The sequence below is a fragment of the Engystomops pustulosus genome, chromosome 7 (genome assembly GCF_040894005.1).
Source record: "Engystomops pustulosus chromosome 7, aEngPut4.maternal, whole genome shotgun sequence".
In the NCBI taxonomy this organism is placed as follows: domain Eukaryota; kingdom Metazoa; phylum Chordata; class Amphibia; order Anura; family Leptodactylidae; genus Engystomops; species Engystomops pustulosus.
Window position 1 is genome coordinate 38,140,531 of NC_092417.1, and position 8,301 is coordinate 38,148,831.

Genomic DNA, 8,301 nt, shown 5'->3' on the forward strand with positions numbered 1-8,301 from the left:
AGGGGTTCTAGGCTCCATAGAGCCCCCCAGGCTCATTTGCATAAGGAAAGCCTTTTTTGTAAAAAAAAAAACAAGGGCATACATAGCTAAAAGAAGAACAGATCCTGCCAAAGGGGGCACACACCAGTATCATAGTATCATAGTATCATAGTATATAAGGCTGGAAGGAGACGCAAGTCCATCAAGTCCAACCTTTAAGAATTAAATAAATGTTTTATCCCCATAACCCGTGATATTTTTTCTCTCCAGAAAGTCATCCAGGCCTCTCTTGAACATGTACATAGAGTCCGCCATAACATCCTCCTGCGGCAGAGAGTTCCACAGTCTCACTGCTCTTACAGTAAAGAACCTTTGTCTATGGTGATGGTAGAATCGCCTCTCCTCTAGGCGTAGAGGATGCCCCCTTGTCCTGGTCACAGGCCGAGGTATAAATAGATCTTTGGAGAGATCCTTGTACTGCCCGTTCAGGTATTTGTACATTGTAATGAGGTCTCCCCTCAGTCGTCTTTTTTCTAAACTGAATAATCCCAAATTTTGTAATCTGTCAGTTTATTCTAATCCCCCCATTCCCCTAATAATCCTGGTTGCTCTCCTCTGCACCCGTTCCAGCTCTACTATATCCTTTTTATACACTGGTGCCCAAAACTGTCCACAATATTCCATGTGTGGTCTGACCAGGGATTTGTATAAGGGCAAAACTATGTCCTTATCATGAGAATCTATTCCTCTCTTGATTCATCCCATTATTTTATTTGCTTTAGCAGCAGCCGCCTGGCTCTGGTCACTAAAATTAAGTTTACCATCCACCAATACCCCCAAGTCCTTTTCAGCTTCAGTTTTACTAAGTAATTGACCGTTTAAAACATAATTATACTTTTTGTTTCCATGGCCCAAGTGCATAACTTTACATTTATCTACATTAAACCTCATCAACCATTTCTCTGCCCATCCCTCAAGCTTCCACAAATCCCTCTGTAATGCTAAACTATCGACCTCAGTATTTATTACTTTACACAGCTTAGTATCATCTGCAAATATTTAAACTTCACTGTGTAAACCCACTACAATGTCATTAATAAAAATATTAAAAAGAAGTGGCCCCAATACTGACCCCTGTGGCACTCCATTGGTAACATCAACCCAATCTGAGAATGTGCCATTAATGACCACCCTCTGTTTTCTATCACTAAGCCAATTACTTACCCAAATACACAGATTTTCTCCTATTCCCAGCAGTCTCGTTTTATATACCAACCTTTTATGTGGCACGGTGTCAAATGCCTTTGAGAAGTCCAGATATACAACATCCACAGCGTCCCCCAGATCCAGTATGTCAGTGTGCTTGGTTTACAATCCTTTATCCTGGTGGTAGATTTCCTTTAAATGTCAAGTGATATGGAATAATTGCCAAACTAGTAAGTCTTTACCAAAAGGAATAGACGCCCACCTGTAGACAGCCTTGTTTCCATGTCATTGCATCTTGTTAGTACATTGTAGGGTACATTTGGATTTACACATAAGCCCCAGAAGATCAACTACTACTCCAATGAGACCCTATATATACTGTAGATATATGCAATCAGACATTGTATATAAAGTGGTGCTCCCACTACAAGGATGTAGCCTGGGTGTTACATGTTTATTCTGTAAGCAGATTCTTAAGATAGGAATCCTAGGAAACAGCTTGACTGTACCAAAGCCTTTGATATTGTGTCACATGGGAATATTCAGTATAAATTAGAGAATACTGGCCTGGGGAAATCTACTTGTAGTGAAGGACAGAGTGAGGAGGACATTCTGCTGTGAATTACTAAAGGGCTCTTCCTAGTTCAGGGCTTTCATTTGGTTATTAATTGTCTTCAATGGAAGATCTGAGTGCTCAGTGATGTATCAAGGTACATGAAGCAGAAAAATAGCACAGAACATGTTAATATTCATTCAGGGGAAAGAGAAAATTATCTAAAGGCAACAGAATTCTAATAATCTGAGCATAACCAAATACATCAAATCATAGCCTATTTAAAATTAGGGTTTTATTTCACCAGGGTAATACAGATGCTGTGTATTCAGTGTGTTAAACACATTAAGCTAAACTCATTTAACTTTGGACTTCTGCTGAGGGCATCATCTATGTGGTCCGGTAGTTTTCATCCTGTAGCCCCTTGTAGTGGGATTTGGACTTTGCAGGAAAACACTAGGACATTCCACGAGAAGCTTCATTGTTTACTTCCTGTGTTTAAAAAACGGTCTCTAGTCATGTGATGTCACACAGGTGCATGGCTTGTTATATTCCTGGTCATGTGATGTCTCACAGGTGTATGGCTCATCCCTTTTCATGTGAGGTCATACAGGTGCACGGCTCGTTATGTCCCTGGTTATGTGATGTCAAACAAGTGCACAGCTCGTTATATCCCTAGTCATGTGATGTCACACAGGTGCCTGGCTCATTATATCCCTGGTTATGTGATGTCACACAGGTGCACAGCTCTGAGCCGTGCACCTGTGTGACATCACATGACCATGGACCATTTTTTTGATCCACAGGAAGTAAACAATAAAGCTTCCTGTTAGATAGCGGCAAGCAGAGATCTAGAAAACTGAGCCAGTAATCATTACATTTACTGACACCTTATATCGGCCATATATAGGCATATTGCCATGCCCGGCCGGCTCGAAACTGGTCAGAGCGGAGCTTCCAAGCCCTTGTAGACAAACGGGGCATGGCACAGAGAGAGCGTGGTGCAGGACACCGGGAGTACCCACCGAGGTAAGTACTAGTTAATTTTTTTATGCAGCCCACCCCTGGCCACCTGTTTATTTTTAGTTAGTCTTGGACAACCCCTTTAAGCTTTTGGGTCCAATTTCTCCTTCTTCTAAACCCCTACAGCTGAGTCAGAGGATGTGTGGAAAATGTACTTTTTCGGCAGAGTTGTAGATTTTATGAAGCAGAAAGAAATGGGTCACGGGCCTAGAATTCCCTCAAACATCAACCTTTGGGTCATATCTGAAAAAAAAAAAAAATGATATTAGCGCAGAACAGCTGTGTCGCCCCTGGCAAGTAGTCCAGATGCCTGAACCAATGTAATAATAACTACACAAAATTATAGATAGAATATGATTTCATATATTTACAAGGTGTCCTATGTGGTATATTTCTTACTTATACACAAATCTATAATTCTGGATTCTGTCGATCAATAGTATTTGGCTTGGACACCCTTTAGGATTAGATCAGGTCAGTCATCCTCTCTTTCCCCCCTGACTATCACCATTGAGGAATAAGGGGCATAAACATAACTTTGGGCTATCATAAATTGGATGTCTTGAATTCCATAAGATAGCCTTTATTCTAGGCTTCTCCGTTACATCTAAGGTGAGACTAACATGTAACATCAGTTCGACACTAACCAGATTGCTAAAGATGGAGACTACATTTTTGTATACTATATGCATAAAATCTGTTGATGCTATGTCTTGGGGATACTCCCAACGGTGGTGCAAAGGGAGTCTCTTGGTTTTCATCATTTAACCTGTCACCAGGTTTTACCCCACTAAACTACTAGTCCCCTCAGGTAGGGTATAAAATGTCCTTTCTAGGATTCCCTCTTCTATGTGAAATCTTACACATTTACCTATGGAATATCTCCCCTAAAGTAAGACAAACATGACTTTTTTCACCTCATTTTCATATTAGATGAGTCAAGTTTATTGGCTGCAAGAGTAGTGTCACTTCAGACACCCTATCTTGTGTTCTACAGTACATAGAAACATGATGTGTTATACTGTTTATATAAAGATAAAGGGGGACATTTATTTAAGCCAGCGCTCCATACGACGACGCATGATAAAGGCCCCATCCGTCACGGTGGAGACATCAAGAGGCTTAGACCTCCTCCTCGGCTGCCAGTGCAGTTAAAGGAGTTGTCCAGAATTTTTGTGTAAAAACCTGCAAACATTCATCGGCGAATGTTCACAAGCTTTAGCAAGTGCGCAGACATGGGGCAGGAACGCCATGTCAGCCCACTCTGCTGGTGGCCGTGACCCCCCTCTATGCCTGGCATGGAAGTGGTGTAGTCACAAGAATAATTGCAAAAAACTGGCGTAGAAGCACTGATAAATCTCCCACAAAGATCTTTCAGATCAAATCAGGCCTGTGGCTTTGTAAGCTGCAGATACAGATACAGAGAGCTAAATAGTTGGAAATGCAAGCCAGTCCTGTAGCTCACAGAAACGTAATCATGATCTGAAAGATGACATTCTTATCTTTTATATGACACAGAAAGACTTTCTAGGTGCTACAGTACTAAAGATACAGCCTTCTGAAGTTAAACTACCCCAGCAACCGCTTCAGTTGACTCACGTGAAAATGGAATAAGAGGAGTCATAATTGTTTCACTTTGGGGGAGGTTTTTCCAAGGAAAACAGGTAAGTTTTCACATTAAAGAGAGAATTCTAGAAATTACATTTCATATTCTAGTTAGTATTTTAGTGGGGTAAAACCTGGTGAGAGGTTCTCTTTAACCCCCATACAATGATCTGGACTTTGACACTACCTCAGAATTAGTCTCAGTTTAGTGAAATATGAACCACAACACTCAAGATACGCTTGCATACGGCCCCGCGGACATCTGGGGATGTTTTCTCGTACAGGTGGTGGAAATGTTTCTGTAAAGAGTTTAAGAGGGAGGAATCCAACAAGGTCTCCTACTTAAATGGGTTGTCAAATTTCAGCACATAATTGATATTGTTTGAATAATGAAAAGTTATACAAATTTACAGTGTACTTCAATTCCTCACGGTTTTCTAGATCTCTGCTTGCTGTGATTCTATAGGAAGCTTCTATGTTTACTTCCAGTGGACAGACATCTGACCATGGTCACACAGGTGCACGGCTCGTTATATCACAGTGAGTAATAAGAGCTGTGGGTTATAACTAGCCGTGCACATGTGTGACCAGAGTCAGATTTCTCTCCACTAGAAGTAAACATAGAAGCTTTCTATGGAATCACAGCAAGCAGAGATCTAGAAAACTGTGAGGAATTGATACAGGAAGTAGATTGGAAAATTGTATAAAAAAAAACCCTTTAAAGGACACCTGTCATCAGGTCTGTGTCACTAGTCCTGTCACCTCTACCTGTTGGAGCAGCTCACAAGGATCCCATCCCAGCCTTTATCTAGTTATTTCATACATTAATCATTGTAAAATCATCTTTTCTTTATTATGTAAATGAGGCTGGTCACATGGTCAGAGGCAGTGATGTCACCCCTGTTCCCCCTCCCCTCTCCTCCCCCTGCTCAGGTCTGTGTGTAATGTATAGTAAAGCATTGCTAGTGTGTGCTGCATCTGCTGACATGCTGCATCCTCCTAATATACAGGTGAGAGACACAGACATCAGCTACACATGAATCTGACATGTTCTGCTGTAACATGGCTGCCTGGAGCTGCTGTATCTCTCCTATACACAAACACACATGCACACACAGGCTGCAGGGGGTGTGGCCACTAGCAGCAGGAAGCACATCATTATACAGCCTCACATCATTATACAGGCTGTCAGTCAAGCACTGGGGGTGTGGCTGTGCCTCCCACTCATGAATAGAGCGGACAGCTTGAATATGCTAATGCTTCATTGGACATTTCACAGGTCATTTGCATACAGCTTTAGGACCTCATTGCTTAGGTTTACAGGCATGTAAAGGGACAATGAAGGGATAGAGGCAATGCTCTCTAATGGCAGTTTATGAAAATATATTTAGTTTAGGGGGGTTATTTTGCATGACGGGTTCTCTTTAAGGACACCTGACTTACACATGACCAAAAACATGGTTACATGAGCTTTGAAAAGCAAAAGCAAAAAGCAATGATCGGCTGTAAGGTATCTGTAATTAAGTTTTATTGATAATCCTTGTCCCAATGACAACAAAATTTTGAAAATCACTGACACAAAAAAAATTATAAAATATACAGTTTCGACTTACATACAAATTCAACTTAGGGACAAACCTATAGAACCTATATTGCATGTAATCCGGAGACTGCCTGTACCAGCAAGTGTCCGAATAAAAGTATAAAAACAAACTTTTTGAGAACACACATAACTGGGACTGAGACACTAGGAACCCCTTTGCTAAGGCACCAACCTATGGAGAAAGGTGCCTTAAAAACCCCTCACAATCTACAAATTGGCTAACTTAATTTGCAGGGGGAACTCAAGTGTTTTAAAAGGAAGTGAAGCTGCACACGAAGCAATATCGGCTAGTAATACAGTTATCATGTACATGCCTTATGTGATGGATCTTATCTATAGCTGAGTTACCCCACCAAAAATGCGACTTTTTGAGCAGAATGTGTGAAAAAGGCGAATTGAGTAAAGTAACAGCCAACTTCATCAGCTTTGAGCTAGTGGTTATGTCATCTATACAGTCAGCTGACACATTTCTACACGGAGGCTTAAAATAACAGCTGTTTGTGATCACTGCTTGTTCCTTGGATAACTAATAAAACCTGTTGCTAAGCAGTATTTAATTTGCTTAATTAAGGGAAAAGGGTGGAGCGGAGGGGTCAATCATTTCTGAAAATGTTCATTTAAGAGAGAATTGCCAGAGCATGATGTTTCTCCAAACCTAATAAGTACTTTAGCCTTGACTTAGCCTTGACTACGCTTCTGTTTAATGCATGAATATATATAAACGTACAATTGTTATGCAATTTGTGAAGCTTTTCTTGAAAAGGTACAGCGGGTACACAAAATTGCAGGTTTTTACCATGATATTGCTTCACTACTGCACAAGAAGGAGCCTAATAGGGCAGATTTATCAAGCTGTCTACAAGTCAGAATATTCTTAGTTACCCATGGAAGCCAATTACAGCTCAGCTTTCATTTTACCATGAATATTTTAAAGGAGAGCTGTGATTGGATGCCATGGGAAACTAAGAATACTCTGACTTGCTTGATAAATCTGCCTCTATGTGAATACACACACAACAAAAAATGAATCAGTGAGGTAAGGCAATACTTAGGTGGTAGAAATGACCACACAAAAATATCAAGTTAAAATTAATATCACAGCTGCGCAAATCCCAAAAACCGTGAACAGTCCAACGAAAGTGCGATCGGCCAAATAAGCCCCAAAGTGTCTGTATGTTTCAATATTAGAACTTGAATTAATATCAAGGGATAAAAATGTTCTATTGATGGCAATTAAAGGGGTTGTCCAGGATTTTAAAGACATTGCTGTTTTTTTTTCCTCTCGTGACCATGGTATTGCAATTATGGCCAAAACACATGACCACGGTCTGCCCATGTACCACAGACTGGGCCCTGGCCCGATTTTACGGATTGATTGATGACAGTCATTAGTTTTTAGCCTAAGCTCCATTCATTACTATACAGCCGAGCCGCAATATCAACACAGGTGTGGAGCTGTTTTTGGAAGAAAGCAGCCATGGTTTTCTACTCCAGGACAACCCCTTTAACTTCTTAGTTGTTATGACTTTATTCTTTGTAGATATATTGCAAAGGGTAGATCACGCAGGAGGATGAGAAAAACCCCTTTAAGGAATAACACAATGGCGCAATGTCAATGATATATACTATATATAAGCAATTTCAAGATACGTTTACTCATTTTCCATTGCTATATACTGATATATGTATTTATGCATATATTTATTTGTAAAGATTTGCAGGCTTTAATTGTTCTTTATTATGTGTCAAATACTGTGTAAATAGATTTTTTTTACACAATTTTTTAATAGTTGACTAATATCTTTATAGTTTATCTTTAAGAATTCGTTTTTTGGGGGTACTGAACCAAGCCAATACACAAGGTTATTACATAAAGAACGACATCCATAGTTGTCAATGAATAACATTTCTGTGCTTCCTACTTCTTTTCTTTATCCTCTTCTACATTGGATATGATATGATGTTAAGACACCTTATGGCAGCTCAAATTGTAATGTGCAAAATGAGTCATTTGATGTGTGAATTCACACATGACAAATCTGTTGCAGGAAATAACAATCAATTCCATACATCTGAAATTAAAAGGTTTTGCCATCAGGATCATGGATTTCTGCAATCGCAATTCATCCCACTGCAGATGTAACTTGCCACCAGATTTGACCCCATTACACTCCCCTCCTTTCTAGAATTTCCTCTTTTATGTCCCATCCCTTCAACTATAAAAATCTTCTCCAAAGTCATGTAAAATTTGCTAAAGATGAGTCAAGTTTAGAGGCTGCAGGGGTAGTGTCATATGTTCTGTTCTATTGGACGTAGAAACATGTTTTTAGTG